The sequence below is a fragment of the Podarcis gaigeae genome, assembly GCF_964106915.1.
Source record: "Podarcis gaigeae genome assembly, chromosome: 3".
NCBI classification, from domain to species: Eukaryota; Metazoa; Chordata; class Lepidosauria; order Squamata; family Lacertidae; genus Podarcis; species Podarcis gaigeae.
In genome coordinates this window covers 62,824,178-62,844,172 of record NC_139680.1, presented here as the reverse complement: position 1 = coordinate 62,844,172, position 19,995 = coordinate 62,824,178, and the positions used below count along the sequence as shown (strand labels likewise).

The window sequence follows — 19,995 nt, the reverse complement described above, 5'->3', positions numbered from 1 at the left end:
GTGTGTCTGAATTTCTCCAGCACAAATGCAGCATCCACTAGGCTGATTTTTAACACACTGCTGTGATTTGGGGGGAAACTGGCTCTGCATTCACGCCCATTTGCATCTCACTCCACTCACTTCTGTGCAGAAAGGGACCAAAGTTATCTCCAGTGTGCTGTTCACTTCTGGTGGATAACCAGTAAAAACATCAAAATATTGCTTCCAAAGTTTGTGGGGTGTGTTACCTTACAAGACCTTAGAGAATAAAACCTGTAGACCACAGGCTAAAGCAACCACAATGGAAAGTTTTTCTTCTCCTAAGTAGAAACATATGTTTGCCAAAGTTCTTTGTAAAGCCCCAAAGCTTGCACTTTCTCTCCCTCTCTTACTCTCACTGCTTAAGATGGTCTAATACAATACGTCAGCCTGCTCCCTCCCCACCCCCCCACCCCCGCAAATCTTGGAGTCTGGCCAAATAGTTTTTGTTAGGCATCAAGTGGGGAAGAGGCAGGACCAAGCATGCTGAGGGGAAAGAATGGAGTGCCTGGGGAGGAAGCAAGATAACATCCTATCTAGGCATAACATCCTGTCCTGTGCTTCTGTAGCGATTGTCTGAAAAAGATAACAAGAGGCAGCATCTCTCCCCTTCTCCCAGAACTTCAGAGAGTGCTCCGTGTTCTAAGAGAATGCACATGCCATATGCGCACAATATCACTGAGTGAGCACTTGCCATTTAAAAATGTAAACAACGGCATGGGGCGCTTTTCGTTTGTCTGTTGAGGAATGTAGTCCAGTCCCAGCCAATTCTAACTTACTGAAGCAGCGCAGAGAGAGGGGTCAGCAGGGACTTAAATAGGAAGCCATCAGAATGAATGGCTACCTCTCAGCATTGGGACAAGCGGTCCATAGGGAAAACATGCCCTTTCCTATGATGCAGCCTGTTAAAGAGTTTCATCGGTTCCTTTTAAGTGGTGTTTTAAAATAGGGCTTTTAGCTTTCATTAGCATTGGAGTTTATGGTCCTTCTGTGAATTGAGGCTCATGTAGATAGAGCTTTTGTATCTTTAGAAGACTATCAGTGATAATGAGTGTGCTTGATCTATCTGTCTATCATCTATCTATCATCTATCTATCTATCTATCTATCTATCTATCTATCTATCTATCTATCATCTATCTATCTATCATCTATCTATCTATCATCTATCTATCATCTATCTATCTATCATCTATCATCTATCTATCTATCTATCTATCTATCTATCTATCTATCTATCTATCTATCATCTATCATCATCTATATCTATCTATCTATCATCTATCTATCTATTCCCAATATAAGATACATGCATGTGGTTGGATTTTTAGGTGCACATTATTGCTGGTCTTAATTTAGGTTATGCCGGTGCTGCTGCTATGGAAAGCAAATGTTTAATGTTTGTGGGGTAGTTTATAGATCTATAGAGCAATTTGCAGGGTAGTTTATAGATCTATGTAACAATTTTTTCAGTGGGCAGGCGGGGAGGGGGAAATGAGTGTCTTCAAAGGCCTTGGCCTAATTTCAGTGCTGCACGTGAAGAAGAGAAGCTCATTTCCTTTAGTAGGTTCAGAGAGTGCAGGCAAACCTCCTGCTGCCTTGAACCTGTGAGCAAAAGATCTTCTATAAGTGAGATAGTGGTAATGATTGTCCTCCCCACCCCCCAACCGAAAACAGATTCTAGTTTTCATTTCCAGCAAGAAAGCTAAGAGCCGTTTCATATATTTGTCGGAGGTAAAGTTTTAATGCTACTTCAGATTGGAGGAGAACCCTTGTCCCTGCTGTGTTATTTTTTTGTATATATAGGGATTGGTTTGTATTAGAGAACGTTGACTCATACGCAGTTTATGGGGGTAGGGGGAGGGAAATGTCACTTGATTCTCCCGAGACCTGCATTTTGAATGTGGTGTCTTTGCAGACAAGTGCCTAACATCTGTTTGGGATGAAGCTGTTGACTATGCAGGCATGTGGGTAGAATCCTTAACAATGTTCTTTGCAGTGCAAAGAAGCCATAGACACACAGACACCATGAAGGTAGTATGTAGGCCTTGGTATTACAGTGGTACCTCGGGTTACATACGCTTCAGGTACATACGCTTACAGGCTCCGCTAACCCAGAAATAATACCTCGGGTTAAGAACTTTGCTTCAAGATGAGAACAGAAATAGTGCAGTGGTGGCGCGGCGGCAGCAGGAGGCCCCATTAGCTAAAGTGGTACTTCAGGTTAAGAACAGTTTCAGGTTAAGAACAGACCTCCGGAACACATTAAATACTTAACCCGAGGTACCACTGTAGTTTTTGGTGTCTGATCATTCTGGTTTGCAATAACTCAGTAGGTCAGAACAGCCTGTGATCCAGAACGTTCTGGAGCTCACTCTGCAGATACATTTCTGCTTTGGTTGACTAGCCTTGCCTAATGCTTACAAGCATCTTTCTGGCAATCCTCCAGTGATTCATAGACTAGGAAATCCTGCTTGTGTTCTGTCTATAGTATTTGCTGCTTTCCAGAATGGAGAGCAATAGGGTGGAGAAGCTGTGGCCCTACAGATGCTGTGTGGCTGCAACTCCCACTAACCCAACCCAGCAACATCTGAATGGCCATAGGTTTCCCAGACCTGGGATATACATTCCAAATATGTCTGTAACCATACCTTTTCCCAAACCTATGAGCACTACTGTTTGCTGCTTAGACATCCGATGATGCCAGCCTTTCTTCATTCAACTTTGAAGTGCTGGGGACTTGTGCTGCAAATGGTTTATTTTCCCAGGGTTTCTTAGGATGAGGCTGTGATAAAAAAATGTTTAAACAAATTTTAGGGGGAAATAATAAGTCATCTATGTTTCTGTTGCATATATTTCAGCTTTCAATGTGAGGAAGCATTCTGAGTGCTTGCAGGGCATTAATATTCTGTATTTGGAGACAGTCCTTGAAATCCTTTTGGCACTGTGACTTCTGGTTTGAAAGTAAAATACAGACAGACAAGGATAGTCTGAAGGAGAAATTCTGTCTTGACACTAAACCATTAAGAGTACTATGTTTACACAGTCCTCTTTCCTCGTACAATAGTAAATAGAGCAATCCAAAATTCTGCTGTGTGTATAAATTGTCTGACACCCTGTTTGTAACCACATTAGTTTGGAAGCATGTCCTGTTGATCTCAGCGGAACTTATTTCCATGTAAATGAGCTTAAGATCCCACTCTCCCATTTAGGGCCCATTCACGGTTTCATTTGTCCTGTGAGTTCTAATATTTTGTATTGATCTCTCATCATGCAGCTGAGAGGTGTTTTCTTTTGACCTGCTGTTTTCCTTGAGGAAACCCACCTTTTACCGCTGAATTGGAACAAATGTCAATCCATGGAAAACCTGAAGAGAAATATGTCTCTCTTCTGAACTGCTCTTAAAACACTCCTGAACGGTATTTGTTTACTCAAGCTGTGTTTTGGGCGGTCCACTCAGTGGCGTAGTGTGGGGGGGGTGCAGGGGGGTCGCACCGGGCGCAACATCTGGGGGTTAGGGTTAGGGGGCGCAAATTACTTGCCTTGCCCCGGGTGCTGACAACCCACGCTACGCCACTGGGTCCACTCCCACTTCCTTTCATTATATCTCTGCCTACCGCTGCAGGATAATTTTTCCAGTTGTCTCTCCAGCTTCAAGCAGTGCACTTCCAGTTTTCTTGACAGGCTTAAATTGCAATTAAACAATATGTGTGGAAAGTGTGTGTGTGTGAGTGCGTGTGTGTGTGTGTTCGTTCCGGCTTGTTTGTTTTGATTGGTTGTGATGGTTCCCGTCACAGCTTTATTTTCAGTCTTTAATAATAAGTATTAAATAATATGCATCGCAGTGGTGGCCAAACTTGGCCCCCCAGCTGTTTTGGGACTACAATTCCCATCATCCTTGACGACTGGCCCTGTTAGCTAGGGATGATGGGAGTTGTAGTCCAAAAATAGCTGGAGGGCCAAGTTTGGCCACCACTGATGTATCAGAAGGGTCCTGGCTCCTTTGGTTTATGTTGAATGATTGTTTGTCATGGACTGGCTGGATGCAGAGGAGTGGTGGGAGGCATCAGCTGGGGACCCCCAAGCAAACCCCCAAGGGAAGAAAGCTCAGAGCTGGGGGGTTGGTAGTGGGATGGCGATGAGTGATCAGAGGGAGAAGAGGGTACCGACTGGTAGGAGGAGATGTCAGAAGCTGAAGAGGTAAAGGTATAGTGAACAGGAAGAGGCTGTGGTAGAGAGCAATTCAGACTCTGAGGCAGAAGCAGAGTGGAGGCAGGCTGCTGAAGAATCCAGGGAGTCTCCACCTCCTGCAATGACTAGCTCTCCTCCTCCCTGGTCTCCCAGAACCCAAAGAGGTATGAAGAGGGTGGAGCAAAGAGACACCAGACAACGGAGTCTCAGGTTGCTGGGGAAGGACCTGAGGGAGTAGGAGCCTTAGAAAGTGGTGGAAAGCAGGGAACTTCAGTCCTGACAACTGCCTCATTGGAGCAAGACCTACTGAGAAAAGTCACTGTGATCACTAGGCACAGTGTGATCACTAAGTGAGCTTCTGATCCCAATATCTAGAAGCACTTCTGTCTCTAGAAATAGCTAACATTCTCTCCTGAAAGAACCATAAGTGTTTGAATCTTATTCTTGGCAAGATTTTGAGATGCAATGCCCTTGAAGCCAGTCAGATCCTGACCTGCATATGAGTGTGCCAGGGGTGTGAGTAAGAGTTTCATCTTTACAACGTAAGAGTAGACCCACTCTGCCCCAGCCAGCAGATTCACTTGCAGGGGAGCATCGCTCAGTTTGCTGTTTGGACCAGGAGGCTTGGGTGACAAACTTCCGAAGAGGGTATCTTGCTAAACGTGCGCACCTTGAGCCTGCTGTTCAATGTTGTGAGAGCCAACACTGTCAGCTTACCCAGTATCTCTTTAACAGAGCTACAGAGTCAACATCTGAACCTAGAAGTGGAGCCCCAACCAGCAATTTCTTCTAGAATGCAGTGTTGACTGCAGCGGCTGTCCCTGGAACGCAGCCCAGGGAGAGAACAGCTGGTCCAAGCATGCCAAAAGCCTTTCCTGAACTGTAATGGCCTCACCTCACCTGCCCTGCCCTCGCTATTTGACACTCCTTTTCTCACTCCTCATTGTTGATTCCCTGGCCTTTGCCCTAGTCATATCTGTCTAATGTAGATTGCAAGCTCCCTGGGTGGGGACTGAATTATTATTGTTCTGTGGAACCCCTGCTGCCGCAGCGTTCCCACTGCTAAACGTCTTGGCAATACAATACTTTGAATTACGGACCTCAAGATTTAAGTCAAGTAACAGGAGTGACTGTTCTTGGGACAAATTCCAGAGTGAGATCCCTTCTGTCCTCCTGCTCTGAATCACGAGTGCAACAGCAGCAGCGTATGGTGATTGTTGCTACCCTGTAAGTCACATTTCAAATGATATAATTACCAAATGCTCTCTACTGGGAGCTAACTCACTTTATACTTTTAGGTTCATGCTTGCCTCGCTAACATTTGCAGTCTCAGAGTTCATTGCACGGTGACAATCCTGTGTCCTGTATCGTGTCTTCGTTTTGATCCATTGGTACTTTGCCATCTAGTTCAGAGGCTGAATATGTTCCGAGCTGGCAAGCAAACTCGGATCCATGTTAGCAGCTTTCGCCAGATGGTGGTGTGCTGTTTTGAACTAAGCATCAGTGGAACAAGCATACATGGGCTGATGAGGTATACTGTTCCACTTGTTTTTGCCAAAAAGCCATGCAATGCTCTGAGTGGCCATCTTGGCCACATGGTATAACTGAATGAGAGAGAGAGAGGGTATTTCGAGGGAGGCAATAAATAAGGCGGCAAACACTGGTGTGTATGTGAGTTTGTTTTTCTGTGTGCATTCAGTTTTAGCAGTTTGACTGGCAAACATAACTTGACTGCAAGTCATGAACTTCATTGAATTTCATCCAAAAAAGACACAGCTGAGCAATCTACAGGAAGCAATCTTTTCCTAGAAGTATGCCGTTCCAAACTGTACAAGTTATTGTGCAGCTCGTAAAAGTGTCTGCACAGCTAAACCTGGACAGTTGGGTCCTGTTCAGATTTTTGTATTCATCAGAACTGGGCTTCCAATATGGGGAGAAAAAAACCCCACATTGTGCAGTGAAAGAACAGGGACAGGAACCCTTGGTTGTTTCTGGTTGCAGCTGTTTACTGAAGTTTTTTTTGCAAAATATGGAAAAATGTGAGAATGTTAGTTCAGTAATGGTTCCAAGCTCGACTCGTGGAAAATATGACAGTGTTTCCATCAGCAGTTAAGAACAAGTTGGGTCTTTTATTTCTGCAGGGGAGGTGGCATGCAGTTTGCCCTACACAGGAAATTGTCAACGGTAACCTGCAAGCAGCTGTGCGATGACTGCATGTAGGAGGGAAGAGTTCAAAGCTTTCCTGTCCTGATATTTACTGATGGCTTTAGCTTTTTCAAGTTAAGACCAAATATAAATGAGGATGTATAAAATGTTGCTGATCTAAGCTAGTGCAGATAGTTCTCATGGAACGGAGACCCAAATACGTGGCATACTTGAAATTATATAATTTGTGCACATTCACACGCAATAGATAAACTACCTGCAACTTCTGGGGACATGGGAGAGTTGAAGGGACATTTAGGCAGACGTGTGTAGTGGGGGCAGCTGGGTACACTTCTACAGGGCCTCAGAGAGCTAATTCAGCCCAGGGGCCCTGCCAGGAACCAGCGGCTCTGTCGTTGGAGTTTATAACTTTATTCTAACAAGACTCCCGCCCTGGGCCTCAGATGGTGACAAGCCCCTCCATTCAGACTTTACCTTTCTTGCCCACTACCACTGAAATGGGGGCAGCACCTTTGCAGCTTCCTGCTACCTGCCCACCAAGACAAATACTAGCACCACCGTGACTATATGCAGCTGGGCAAATAGGGTCACAGATAATAAGCTGTATTATGTACCTCACATTGCCAGGCAGAAGACAATAGTGCCATTGCAACACTTCTCTCTGCCTCTCACTCAGGGGGAACATCACCAACCCAAACGTCCCATCTCTCAGGCTCTCACCCTGGGCAAAGGTCCACAGGCTTATTGCCCACAGTGCAAAGCCTACAATTTCATATCCTGACAGGCAGGGTGGGCACACCGGAAACTTACTGAAGTGTAGACCCAAAGGGGGGAGGGAAATCCCATTTGGTGTCTCTCCCTTTGGGGACAACGCTGTCACAGGTTGACCCTGCCATCCGCATTGGTGCTGTTCTTATATACTCAGGCAGGCTGTGGACCACACCCCAGCTGTATCCACTCACCTGTTTTGGCTGCCCCACTCTGGCCAGTAGGTGGGCAGTCACATTTTGCACCTGTTGTAGTTTCCGAAGCATTTTCCGTTGCGGTCCCAAAAGCAGTCGAGCGTAAGTCACTTGTGCATGGATTGCAACATAATCTGTTTATTCTGCCAGTTGAGTTAGCTATGGATGAATTCTAATTTCACACACAAACACACACCTCCATCATCCCAAAAAGAGAGAAAGCACAATCATTATATAAAGGGTCTGTCTTCTGCTATAGCTGATAATATGGTTGCAAAATGGAAAGTTTTAGTGGCTTTTTTTGTTTTGTTGCTGGTTTCAAATGTTCCTTCTGTTTCCACTGACATATGTACGGATGCAACAGCATGTATATTATGTTACATTTTAGATAGGCCATAGCAAATTATTTGTAGAAAGCTAATAGCAATATTTAAATCAAGGAATAGAAAGCTTTGTCCTTGTTTAGCCAAAAGATATAAGGTGCTTGTCTAGATTGCGTTTCTCAGACTCTCTGAATTCAGCTCTTGTTTCCTTTTACATTTATCCTGCCTTCCAACCTTGTCCCCACCTCATGCCCAAACCAGGCCACTTGGCAGATGAGGGAGGGCACAGAGCTTTGTCCACGAGAAACTGTGGAATGAGTTGGAGGGATATTTGCGTAAGAGGGTTTTAGTTTGAGTCACTAACCTGCCAGACCCAACAGAGGATTGCATAAAATGAACTCATTGCTAGGAAGTAGCCCCCACCCCTTTCCACTGTGATGTGATGTCAGCAATGCTACTTATGTGCATGAGTCCTGATCACATGCAAATCTGAGGCAGGCTACAGGACGGATGTTGAGAATTTACCTCTGGTCACGTTGTGTGACCAGAGCAATTCGTGTGCAGTTAAGGTCATGATTTCCACCCACCCATCTAGACACGCATGAAAAATTGCTCTCGCCTGTGGCTTGGAGAAGTCTGCTAACAGCTCCGCAGAGAGCCAGCTGCACCTTGTGTTGTATTTAGACTGTGGTCTGAGATGGTCTTTAAGTCTTTATGCATCCTTTCGTTGCTCACAAAGAGCCAAATTAATGAGACCTCATCAATGTGCAATTTGAATCAGGGCGATCTGCTAAAGAGCGTGTAGAAATCAAACGTGAAGGGGCTGCATTCAGTTCTCTGCTGAATGGCAAGCTTTTGTAAAGTCCAAAGCAGGTGACACTCCACCTTAGTTTTTCAACTCTAAATGGGATTATAAATTTCCCCTGCTGGAGTTGATCATCTTAACTGAAGTTTCTGACACACGCCACAAGTAGGGTTATAGAATACCACTGCTGCTCCCATTAGCCACTTATTTCACATGTTCGATAGGCAAAGGGCTAACCGATTGCATGCAGGAATGGGCAAAGGAGTATGCGACGACAAATGTTGAATGCGGGAGAGCAAATAGGTTTTTCAGAGGGCAGAAGAAGAGCTTAAATATTTGTGTTTTTTGTTTAAATGGGGAGGTTCTTTATTCAGCGTCTTTGGTATGTGTGACACTCCATCCATCCATCCATCCATCCACCCATCCATCCATCCATCCAGAATATAGGTTTCTGCTCCAAAGAGCTGAGTGGTATTCAACTATGTTGTACTCAGAGTAGAACTACGGGAATTAAGGTGCCTAACTTAGTCATTTTCATTAAGTTCAGTGTGTGTACTGTTAAGTGCTACCATTTATTTATTATTCTTTTCATTTAAGATCCAGTGGTGGTGTAGTGGTTAGAGTGTCAGACTAGGGCCTGGGAGACCAGGGTTCTTATCCCCGCTCTGCTATGAATCTCACTGGGTGCCCTTGGGCCAGCCACTGTCTCTTAGCCCTGACCTCCCTCACAGGGTTGTTGTGAGGATAAAATGGGGAGGGGAGGGAAACCATGTATGCCACCCTCAACTCCTTGGAGGGAAGGTGGGATAGAAAACAAAATTTAAATATATAATATATGTATTATTTTAACCATGCTCATAGGGTTGTTTGAATAAATATTTGCTACAAAAACAAAAACTGGATGTGGAGTGCAGAAAGCTTCCCAAATAAATAAATAATGGCCGTTTTACTGAGAACCTTTGTCCTGCTAGTCATCAGCTTGGTGCTTCCAGCTCTTGAAATATATATAATTTGGATGTTCAGTGAGGACTGCCTTCAGTGCAGGTTTGGGCATGGTTAAAGTGTGATCTTTTGTGGAAACATGAGCACTGTTAATGATGAAACCAGAGCTTTGTTAATAATGCATTATAATTATTGCTTCTGTCAGGCACGTATCTCATATTTCTTCTATTTTAGCCAGAGAATCCCAGTTAAACTGACTTGGTTTGATATGGTTCTTTTCTATACCCCTTTTTATTTTGTTTTGTTTTTGTGACTGGGGAGCCTTTTTCAAGGTCAGTGTGCCTTTGCAATGTAAGTGCATCTGTTTAGCCTGGTGAAATACGTAGGCAGAGAATAGCCTACGTAATGAGCAAATGAGGGAACACAATTTTAATAATACAAGGCACCTGATTGGCCCTGCCCTTTCCTCAAACAATGGAGATGTACGTCATTCTCCGGGACAAACAGTGCCTGTGGCACCGTGCTTCCCATGTTTGAACTGCTTTCCTGGGTGAAATCATCCACATATATTTCTGTGCATTACGGATAAAGCTTCTTATCCAATGTGTCAGTCAAACACATAAACATTTAAATGCTACCTAGGTGGAGAGCAGGGCTGTCCTCTCTTTTGGGGAGGGAGGTGCAACGGAGCACAATCTTTGGATGATGAAGATCCCAGGTTCAACGTTGGGCATTTCTAGTTATAAAGGGCAGGCATCCAAGGAATGGGACAGTCCTTTCTCTGTCTCAGGTCTGGGGCTGAACAATATCTGGTTTTCAACATTGCGATATATCACCATCTAAACATTGTGATATACCAATATATCATGATGTCTGTAATAAGGATGGAGTTATGTAGAGGCACTGGCTGGCTTCATGGTTTTCCCTGTGTCATGATTTTTTGCATAACAAACACACACACACCCCACAATTCATGATATATTGCCAGGTCAAAAATTATGAAACTGATATCACAATATAGACTTCAAACTGGTTTTGGATGATATATCGATAGAGCCACTTCCGCCTTAAGAGGAGGTGGTATTGCGGGCTGCATGCCCCCACCACGCGCGCGGAGGCTGGCTCTCAGCCTCCGCGTGATTGAGGGAATCCCTGGCCGCATCATCCCCTGGACAGCCAATCGGCTGGCTCAGGGGGCAGGGCCTGCCCTAGTTAGTGCAGGTGTGGCCGGGGATCTCCCTCTTTTGCCGCCTGCAGCTACTCTGGTTTCCCACCCTCCCGCCTTTTAAGGTTTTCGTCTTTGACCTTGCTATGGACCTCGGTTGGTTGCCGTTAAGGGGCCTGGCAGGAATTTTTTCCACTTGGCAGATTGGCACCAGCCACTTGGTTTTTTGCCTACCTCGTAACAAATTGTCACAACTTCCTTGGTATTGGCGGTTAGGTATTGGTATTGGTATTGTTATGTAGATGGGGGGGGGGAGCGCCATCACCTCCCCCGGATATTGAAGGGTAGTCCGATAAAGGATTCCATGATTCATGGCCCTGTTTGAAGCCTTTGGAGGTGAGGGCCTAAGGCACCCCCCCCCCGAGTGGTGACCCCGGGGTAGTTCCTAGTTGATGTGCATCAGCAGGACTCCCCCTACTGGTAGTAAACCCTTCCCGGACTTCATGCAGACGGGCTGAAGCCGGATAGTCTGTTAGGACCAATGCCTAAGGCAATACCGCTCATCACCTGTAACCAATGAAGTTGTGACCATATGTAGCCCATTAACCTTAAGTAATTGTGTCATGTGTCTTTATTTCCACTTGGGGGGGAACTCGCCACACAACAACCAGCACTCGCCTTGGATAATTAGCCGGATCAGGGATTTTAAAAATACCTGGTCGGTGGGTAAATGCAGGGGTGGGTTTTGAGTGGACACTAGGTGGGTCTGGGTGGGTCAGGAGGTAGAGAACATAGCTGTGTCTGGCAGGTTATAGGTTGAAGCCTGGCAGGTCTGGGCACCAGTTCATTAGGAGGCTAAATTAAACCTTCTACTGTACTTCAAAAAAACAAAGCAAAAACCCACACCTGGTTTATTCCACAAAATTATAGATGTGAATAAATACGTAAAATATGGTCCAGTTGTCAAACCATAAAATCTGGTGCTTTCAGATACTTTGAAAATGGTTGGCAAGCTTTGGAAGGGTGTTGGTTTTTAACTAGGGAAATGATGCCAATTGAAGGACTGAACTTTTTCTTCAATCTAATTTGGCTCTTCCACGCCATAACTTTAGCCTGGCCATTGACACTTATTCTATTTTGCTTTGTGGGACCCACTGCTTTTGTTGAATCTATGTTGTTATGGTTTGTTTGTTTTTACTGTCTTATTTTTAAAAAATTCTTTTCCTTGTTTTTATAACTTGCATATTGCATTGTAACCTGCCCCAGTACCTTGTGGTGAAGGGCAGGTTAAGAAATTTTACGTTTAAATAAATGTAGTGTAGTCTTTGGGGAGTTGCCACATGATGGCGCTAGAGACCTGGATGCCACTGTGTTGGCTGGTGTCTTATCTGGGCAAACAAGGATCAGCCCTTAGTGACTTCCGGAGCTTGAAATTGTGAGGGATCATCAGGAGATCAGCAAGTTCTGGGGAGAAGAGTGACAGACATTCTTGCTGTTTGACCACAAGGAGGATGTGCGTCTTTAGAGATGGCCCTGGAAAAAAACTGGGACAAGTGGGATCACAGGCACCTGACCTCCACCGTCTAGCTAGCAGCTTTGTATGGGTGCCAAGCCGCTATAATTTAATCCCTGAAAAACCAGTAGCAATCGCTATGATGATGATGCAATTTCCTCCATTTATGGGTCTTCGGAACCTTTCACCATTGTCCAATAATTAGATGGAATATCTTGCCACTATCTTCTCTGTTGAAAGGTAAGAGGCAGTTTGTGGTATTGAGAAGAGATAGGTGCAACAGTGTTTGACAGCGGTTACCTGACCTTTAGCCACCCGTGATGCCGTGGTGCACTGGGAGTGACAGTGGGAGGGGCTAGGACTTGGTGGTGCAAACACTAGTAGGAGCCCTGGATTGGCTCTGCCAGTGCGTTCGCACCATGATGACCTTCCTGCCGCCTCTCCTTCCTGGTACTCCCCAGTGAGTGCGTGACAGGTGGTCAGGTAAGCGCTGCCGCCCCAACATGGGAAGAGAGAAGGGCTGGAAGAGGAAATAACTCTTCAGTCTTTGGCAAATTTGGTCTTTTCTTTTTGGTTTTCCTTCTGAGGAAGGCCAAATGAGGGGGGTAGTGCAGATCTCCGCAGGCTCCAGTGTTCTGTATCATGGCTTACAGCTTCTTTTCAAACCCTGCCTTGAATCTGGTGGTGTCTGGAATGCATGGGCGATATCTGGAAAACTGTAAGTGCTCACTTTGTAAATGGGTACATTATCAATAAAACTTTCTTTTTTGGTTTGTGGGGGGGGCATAAAAAAGCAGAGGAGGAATTATACATAAACTTTTATGTTGCCGAAATTGCTGTGCCACTTCCTGACAGCTAGTCATGAAATATGCCGAAAGAAGACTGGAAGGATACTTTGAGTAGACATCAGTGAAAGGGTTAGAGCACCCCTGAATAAAAAACCATATCCCATGAAATATCTGTCCTAGTCTGGGCAAAATATTTATGTGCCTGGCTTGCAGGATGCAAACAGTTATGGCCAGCCAAGACACAAGAGTTTTATGGCATCTCTAATTACATACCACATTACTTCATTGCATTGTGTTATACATTATGCATTATATTAACCAATCAGGAACTTAAAGAACTTCAGCCCACTGTGCGTAGCTCATCACTTCAACAGGAACTGCTTCGTCTGCTGTAAATAATTAATTGCTACCACGATAATCTTGCCTGCCTGCAATGCCATACATGCATATGTATCTAGTAGCGGTGTATATCTTCCTTTTGCATATACATGCCCATCCTGCTTGCTTTTTAAACTCGTGGGCAATTATAGAGGTTTAGTAGGTGTTACATGATCTGCTAGTGTGCCTGTACACACATGAATGTGAGCAACTGTTCTGGCCATGTATTCACTGCAGAATTAGCAATGAGCAGTACATTTCTTTTGATCTTGACTAGAGACATTTGTGTACACCTAGACTGAATTGCATTGGCTTTTAAGATCTTGCTTGTTTTGGGAGAACTTGGCACTGGCCAATAAGGAAACCAGCATCAGTTGCTTACTTTGGAGAGCTAGCAGGAACCACACCATTATTGCAGTTGTTGGCATCTGTCTATCCCAAGAGACAATAAAAGGGTGCGCCTTTTGGGGTGAAGTCAGACTGTTGGCAAGTTGCAGCACTTGCTGTGGCTGTAGAGACCAATGTGGGAGAGACATGTTTTGTTGCAGCTAGCGCAGATGAAGGTGAGAGAGAGGGAGCTTGTTAAAATAATCTTTCCACCTGTCAAAATGTTGGTGAAATGATTGTTTACCTGATATGGTTAGTTGTGCAACTGCAGCGTGACTCCTCCCTTTCAACCACTGATGGTCTCTGGGTTCCTCATGAACCCACAAAAATATGGCTTTAAAATATAAAGATCATTCCTTTACAAAAACACTGGTGAGGTATTGATCCATAGCAGAGTCCTAAGTAGTCCCAAAGTAACTAGGGTCACGGGGAGGGTTGCGGAAAGATATGTGCCAAGTTAAGCTCAAGTGGAGGAAATTCTGGAGGCATCCTGTGTCAAGTTAATTGAGTGTCGTGCCACAAGATGAAAGCCAAGTCATGGGGCAGCTCTGCCCTACTAGTGCTCCTGCTTTTGCTAAAAACTTGGGAATTCTAAGGAAATGGAGTAATTATGGTGAAAATTGTGCTTGGGGGCTGGCAAACATTTACACACAATGCTACTTGTGATTGGCATGGGCTGGGATCAGCACTTACTCACACAACAGAGGCTCTCTCTCATGACCACCACGACACCCTCATTGCTCAGAGCAAAGCTAGATCTCACATAGTCTTCAGCCATGTACAGGGTTCCATCTGAACAAGTCCTCAGCAATAAGACCTTATTACAGAGCAAGTAGTTGCGGCCCTTATCTGACAGTCTGGATACCCTCTCTAAACATTGCCTGACCTGTCAGAGGAACAGAGAGAGCCGGAGGATGGTAACAATGCCATGAATGGATTAGTGTTTGGCTCTACATGTTACGGATTTGAGGACAGGAGAGAGCATGAGGCTTGCCAGGTACAGAAAGCTGCAGGTAGAAAGTAGCATCATGTGGTCTGGGAGAGGAGGGAGAGGATGCAGGAAGAGGACAGTCCAAGAAGACGGTGCTGGTGGATGTGGGAGAAGGAAATGAATGAGGGCAATTGGAAACCTGTTGATAAGCAGCTACCACTCCCAGAAAACAGACCATGTGCTAAAAACGTTACATCCAGGGAAAAAGGGGAACCGCATGTTTGGTACTGGGAAAAAGTTGCCTGCTGCCATGGGAGGAAGGGATTCAGATTTGTGAACCGCTCTGGATTTTCCAGGGGGTCTTCTCTTGAGACATATATAGTAATATCGCTTCTGGATGGCTGGAGCCAGCAGAAGTAAACTAAATACAGTTTCTTTGGAGATGAGTGTGCTCACATTCAGAATAAGTCTTTATGTGAATTTCTGTGACCTTACTACATGTGCCGTATGACAAATCTGTGCCTCTCTTCACAGTTCCTTCCGCTGCAGTCTGGCCCTTCACTGAACTAAGTTGACTACCTCTGTTCTAATTATAGGCCATAGGTGGAAGTGGAAAGACCTAGTCATATGGGTTGGTGACATTCTTCCTTCCTCTCCCTCAGTCGCGTGGGGGCATGCCTTGAACCACCTGAACTTAACATTTGTTCCTTATTTGATTGATGCATTTGCAACTCGATCTTCTCTATGAGGAGGCCAGGGTGGAGTGATGCGAGGGTGTCCCCAAGAGGTGCCTCGCCCTTTTACTGCCCGGGGCCTAGACCACATTAGCTTCAGAGATGGAAATACATCGGACTGCTTCAGCCCGCTCAGGTAGAATTTTCTCGATACTTCTCTTGGTTTGTAGCCTGCTATCGTCTAGTATATAATACCTTTATGATTTGCAGTTGGACTTGTTAGGTGTTCATTTTTGAAAAGGCACTAGATTTTTATGTTTGTTAGCTTTTGTTCCTTAGGTCAGTTAGCTTTCTTATCTGAATTTTGTAATAAGTAGCTGTTCCCTGGTTCTTTAGAGATATCTAGAAGTAACGTGGATGTTTATCTTTTTCTCCTGCAAAAAAGAGAGAGTGAAAAGTGACAATTGCAGGAGCTTTAGTTAGCATAGATCTCAATGATGCTTGTTAGATACACCAGTGTCACTGTACTTAGCAGCACCACAGAGAAACTGCCATATATAAGAATGTAACTGAGCAAGCAGACAAGTATATTAAAAACCAGGATGCTGCTTTGCATTTAGGTGAGGTTAAAAAAAAACACCACCTAAAACATCAAGTGTTAGACTTGCTAAAAATATGAATACAGTCATACCCAGTGGGTAGTCCTGGTTATATTTAGATTTTATGCTTGCCTTTTATTTTTTAATGACACCTCCAGTGTACCTTCAGTTCTCAGCAAAGCACTGTTTCCTGTGTTAGTAGGAAAGGAGGATCAGATCTTGTCAGGTGTCATTTATCATTGCATTGCAAATGGGTGGTTTTTGGGGTAGGAAGAACAAAGCTTAATATAACAGTGAACAGCAAGGGCAAACTCTCTCCCCCCACCACTACCCAGCAAAAAAAGACAACTGCTCTCCTTAAACTGTTTGCTCTTTGCAACTGCAGAGTCTTCTCTGATCACCCACGCTCATCTGGCTGCTGACGCTGTAGGAGCTTCATTTGCATGAACTATTTTTGCAACTATTGTGTGTCTTTTGAGGAAACAAGCAAGAAGACTGGCTTGTAGTGATTCACCATCTCAGGGCGCCCTAAAATGTGGAAGGGAGAAGAGAATAGACGTATGCATGCTGATTTCTCTCAAATGTTTCTGAGTGGCAGAGCTCGGCTCAGCAGCAAGGCACAAGGGCTGCTTCACACATTGCGTGTGAACATGTCACATAGCCATGGAGCATGGGTGTAATTGCATCAGATTGCCCTTTCCTATGTGCGCATTTTGGCAGATGTGCCTTTTTCAACAAATAACATGCAAAAGAGTCCCAAATCAAATATATCTAGTATAGTTTTTAATATACGATTTGCTTCAGAAAACCAGCATCTAGTTAGATGGAGCAGCATATGTAACACAGATGAGCAAACACATACAGGTAGTGACCGATTTGCTACATTCCAGGCCTTTGAATGCATCAGCAAGGCCTGTGTAAGGCCACCCCGTTCCGCCCCCTTTTGGTGAAATTTTGGGGTCACTTCCAGGTTCAGTGTGATGCGTGTGGTTGCTCACATATTGGACGCGCCCAAAACGGTTGCTGCCTGTATGTAAATATTTACGGACAAGCCTGTGATAGAGCCAGTGTAGTGCAGCTGCTAGTATGATGGCCAGGCATTTTGGGATGCTAAAGTTCAAATCCCCACTTGGTCTTGGAACATGCTTTGCATCTTTGGGGAAATCACTTTCTCTAAGCTTAATGAATTGTGTTTGGTTTTTCTAGCATGGAAGAACTTAAAAATATTCAAGTAATGGAAACTCAGTAAGTTTTGGAAGTAGAATGTACCCTTTTCTACATTTAAAAACTTTCTCCTGGTTGAGTTCATTCTGCATGTGGAAAAGGATTCTATATGAGCTAATGAGCTGGTATAACTATCCGTGTGTGTGTGTGTGTGTGTGTGTGTGTGTGTGTGACACACAACCATTCAATCTTTCATGAAGAGCCAGTGAAAAGTCCTGGAAATTACATTCCAACATGGAAAAACTTGGGAAACAGTGTAGACTGCCAGCTACAAAGCCACAACCACAAGAGACTTATAACCTCTCTCTACCCTGCTTTATTAGCAAATATTGAACATCTGAAATAAAATGTATATGATCTGGTAAAATAAATACTACTCCATCACTGGGAGATCCAAAGAAAGTTTTCACTTTGTTTCTTAATAATGCTTGATGAAAAGAGTAGAATACCAGACCCTCCTCTTATTACAGGTTTGCAGTTTGAAGTCCAAATGTTATACTGCTTGGGGTTGCCTGACTGTCACTTGGAGAACCTTGTGTGTTAGTCAGAATATTAGATGCCTCATCACACACACACACTGCTGCCAGGCACAAGTGGCAGAAGCAGAGAGACTCTCCGTCAGATCGTGACAGTGTGCACAGGCAACTTCTAGTGGATGTTATAGGCACAGCATGCAGCACTTGACTTATGGAGACCTGCTGCATGGAGGCAGATGAACCTCTATAAGCATGCTGTTCAAAGGTATAGGAACCACTACTAAAACGACACTTTTTCTGTTGAAGCAATTCAGCTGATAATAAAATTATGGGTAAAACCCATCCATCAAGACAAGAGACCTCAGTCCCGTAAGGGGGCCCAAAACAAAAAAAAAACAAAAAAAACCACCCAGCTGTGCTAATGGTTGTGAAAGGCAGACATAAAAGTTTTAGGAATTTCTTCAAGTGCTGTCAGGGTGCATTTGACCCCACCTGAGTTAATGTTGAGTTAACCAGCCATGATAAAAATGGGTGAAATGAAGCTTATTAGTGGTCCCAATGGTGGCTGTGGATGAATCAGCTTGACTGAGGCCTTCTTGGAACTTAGGCTGTGTAGTGGTGCCCCCCCCCCGTGGAACGCCCTTCCTTCAGATGTCAAGGACATAAAAAAACTACACAACTTTTAGAAGACATCTGAAGGCAGCCCTGTATCGGGAAGTTTTTAATGCTTGGTGTTTTACTATGTTTTTATATATGCTGTAAGCCGCCCAGAGTGGCAGGGGGAAACCCAGACAGATGGGCGGGGTATGATGATGATGATGATGACGACGACGACTACTACTACTACTACATTTTAAACACACCTAGATTGCTCTCTTAACCAGGTGGGGATTGAAGCTGGTTTTGGTGGTGGTGGTGGTGGTGGTGGTGGGGAACTCACCCAAATGCAGGACAGATACAGGGTGAATGTGGATTGTGGCTAACATCTTGCATGCTCCACTTCCCATACCAGTGGCTGCAGAGTAAATGGGAGTGTGTACACAGCTTCAGATGGGTAACCTGGTTTCATTGCTGCAAAGTGTGCAGAAAGAATCTCAGAAGTTTCTCCTCATCCTGTACTGAATAAATGGTTAGAGGGATGGAGAAAGTGGGACGTCTGAAGAGGGAAGACGGGTACCCATCCTGCTGCTGCATTTGCAGATCTTTGAAATGGAGAACTGCCACTGTTGCACGTGGGGCGATTCTCTACCCTGCCTTTTGTATTTGACCTGCCTCATGTGGGTCCCTCTTGTTAGACTGCGGTCAGTTTGTTTACCAGGGCAGCTATAGAATTGGCAGGATTCTTGCTGCTTTTGACATTTTCATCACTGTGGCTGACAGAGATATTTGGTAAGAAGGAAAGATGTTATTTCCTTTATTTATGTAATAGCATCGTTATTTTGCTCGTAACCATCTGGCTTTCTTCAGAGTCAGTTCCCTCCCCCAAGCAACTGTGCCTTTTTATTTATTTGGTGCTTGGCTAGTGAGATAATTAATTAGCTTATTAATGAAGCCAGTATTTTGTACATTGCAATTTGAAAATTATTTGTAAGCCAACATCTGTTCTTTATATGAAGCCATGTATTCAGAAACATAACAAGTATGGTGCAAAAATAATTTATTGATTTCTCCCATCTTTTTGAACAGACATTCCTTTTATGACAGGGGTGTGGGGCCTTTTTCCCATTGAGGACATTTTGACTACTGGGAAAACAGAGTTTCAACCAATGGGGGGGGGGCTGATCTAGATCCAAAAGTATGTGGAGCCAAAGACCCAATGTTGCAGAATTGCATTGCGCTCTCCTTTCTACCTGTTCCCTCTCCCCCTCCCTCTCCCTCTTTCTCCTCTTCCCTTCCATCTCTCAATCTCTTTAGCCTTCCCCAATTCTTGCTCCCCACCGCTTACTGACACAGGTAAGAACTGATCTCCTGCAGAGGTCTTTCCCCTCCTCCATCCCTTGTTTATTCTGTCATTTTTGTCTCTCATCCCCCATCCTGGACTCACTATACAGCAGCTTCATTTCCTTATTTAGCACTGCTGGAGAGGCCAGTGGCACAGATATTGGAGTTTGTTGACTGTATACTCAAAGGTGTAACATAAAAAGCTATATTGGCTAGGGCTTTTTTTTTAAAAAAAAACATATTCTTCAGAACAGAAGGTAATGTGTCCGTTTCCTACCCCCCCAACCCCCCCCCAACAGTTTCTATTCATTGAAGCTGGATAAGCTCTGGAACAATTTTAAAATAGCATGTGCGCTCTCTCTATCTCTCTCTCCTCTCTTTGTATAAGGTCCATATAGATTTTTAACATTTTCCTAATTATTTTTGTTTTGTTTTTTTCTTTCCCTCTAGGAAGCTTCAAGATAGTCATGTACAGTAGATGCCAAGAAGATGCAGGTAACTTTAAAAACATCA

At 44.3% G+C, this 19,995-nt stretch overlaps 1 protein-coding gene across 5 annotated transcripts in view; it reads left to right on the top strand.

Moving 5' to 3' along the window:
* Positions 1-19,995, top strand: part of HIVEP2 (HIVEP zinc finger 2) — a 135,679-nt gene that overhangs the window by 94,677 nt on the left and 21,007 nt on the right. For 4 of the 5 annotated variants that reach the window (XM_083731580.1, XM_083731579.1, XM_083731581.1 and 1 more), the window contains one exon: positions 19,933-19,977. The gene's annotated coding sequence lies outside the window, so the exon portion shown is untranslated. Of the gene's footprint in view, positions 1-7,396; positions 7,439-19,932; positions 19,978-19,995 lie in introns of all 5 variants that reach the window. The other variant, XM_083731583.1, reaches the window with a different exon arrangement.